The following is a 1,382-nucleotide window of genomic DNA, read 5'->3' on the forward strand; positions in this document are numbered from 1 at the left end:
ATCCATCCATTATTTTTACCCACTTTTTCCTTTCTGGGTCACGGGGGTCACTGGTGTCCATATCCAGCAGTCACTGTGAAAGATGGAGGACACCTTGGACAGGTCTCCAGTCCGTCACAGGGACACCTTGGACAGGTCTCCAGTCCGTCACATGGACACCTGGACAGGTCTCCAGTCCGTCACAGGGACATCTGGACAGGTCTCCAGTCCGTCACAGGGACACCTTGGACAGGTCTCCAGTCCGTCACAGGGACATCTTGGACAGGTCTCCAGTCTGTCACAGGGACACCTGGACAGGTCTCCAGTCCGTCACAGGGACATCTGGACAGGTCTCCAGTCCGTCACAGGGACACCTTGGACAGGTCTCCAGTCCGTCACAGGGACACCTTGGACAGGTCTCCAGTCTGTCACAGGGACACATGGAGACAAATGAGACAAACAACCATTCACTCTCTCACTCATCTAGGGACAATTTAGAGTTACCAATCAGCCTAACATGCGTGTTTTTAGTCTGTGGGAAGAAACTGGAGTACCTGGAGAAAACCCACACAGCACAGAGAGAACATGCAAACTCCACCCAGGGTCCCGGCTGGGATTCAATCCTGTGACCTTCTCACTGAGCGGCAACAGCTCTACCAACTTCACTACCGTGCCACAGAGTTATAAATACTGTTCTTTTTCATCTTCTTCTTTTTCTTCTTCTTCTTGTTCTTCTTAGAACCACAATACAACAAGCTCCTCATGTAAATATTTTATTTTAAGCCTATCCTGATCTCCTTTTTTAACACTGTTGTGTTAACTTATTGTGTAAATAAAGTTTTGTTAAAAATTTTTTTTTAATTGTTCTTCTTGTACTTGTTATTTTTTCTTGTTCTTCTTGATGTTTTTGTTTTTCATTTTCGTTGTTCTTGTTCTTATTTTTCTTGTTCTTGTTCTTCATGTTCTTGTTCTTCAACCGGCTTTTCCCTCTATAAATGCTATTCTTATTTATTGATATTTGTAGTATAGAGAACATGAAGACCATGCTTGGAGTGACATCATCTCCAGTTACATTAGACAACCAGAACAACGTCCAAACGACCAGAACCTCTTTGTGGACGGACTGCTCCAAAACACGTCTGAGAACTTTGCTGTGGCTTTTTAAATTTTCAATTTTTTGCGAGCCTGTTTTTATTCCATTGAGCTCAATGTGGGATCTGACCTTGCATGAAACTGTGTCTAGTCCAGACTGATCGGTGTAAACTCCGTCCAGTTTGTGTAAAAGCGTGGACTAGTTTTGTCCCTGGACTGACCAATGGTGGCACAGTTCAAACTGGTATAACCACCACCAGCACGCGGTGCAGACCGAACCTGACCAGCTGCTCTCTGGTTGAGGCCTTCGG

At 45.2% G+C, this 1,382-nt stretch overlaps 1 protein-coding gene across 1 annotated transcript in view; it reads right to left on the bottom strand.

Annotated features, from left to right (window-relative positions):
- The window catches only part of LOC119412394, a 24,000-nt gene that overhangs the window by 11,019 nt on the left and 11,599 nt on the right, over positions 1-1,382 (bottom strand). The gene's annotated exons all lie outside the window — the stretch shown is intronic.

The sequence above is a fragment of the Nematolebias whitei genome, chromosome 1 (genome assembly GCF_014905685.2).
Source record: "Nematolebias whitei isolate Nwh7 chromosome 1, NemWhi1, whole genome shotgun sequence".
Classification (NCBI taxonomy): Eukaryota; Metazoa; Chordata; class Actinopteri; order Cyprinodontiformes; family Rivulidae; genus Nematolebias; species Nematolebias whitei.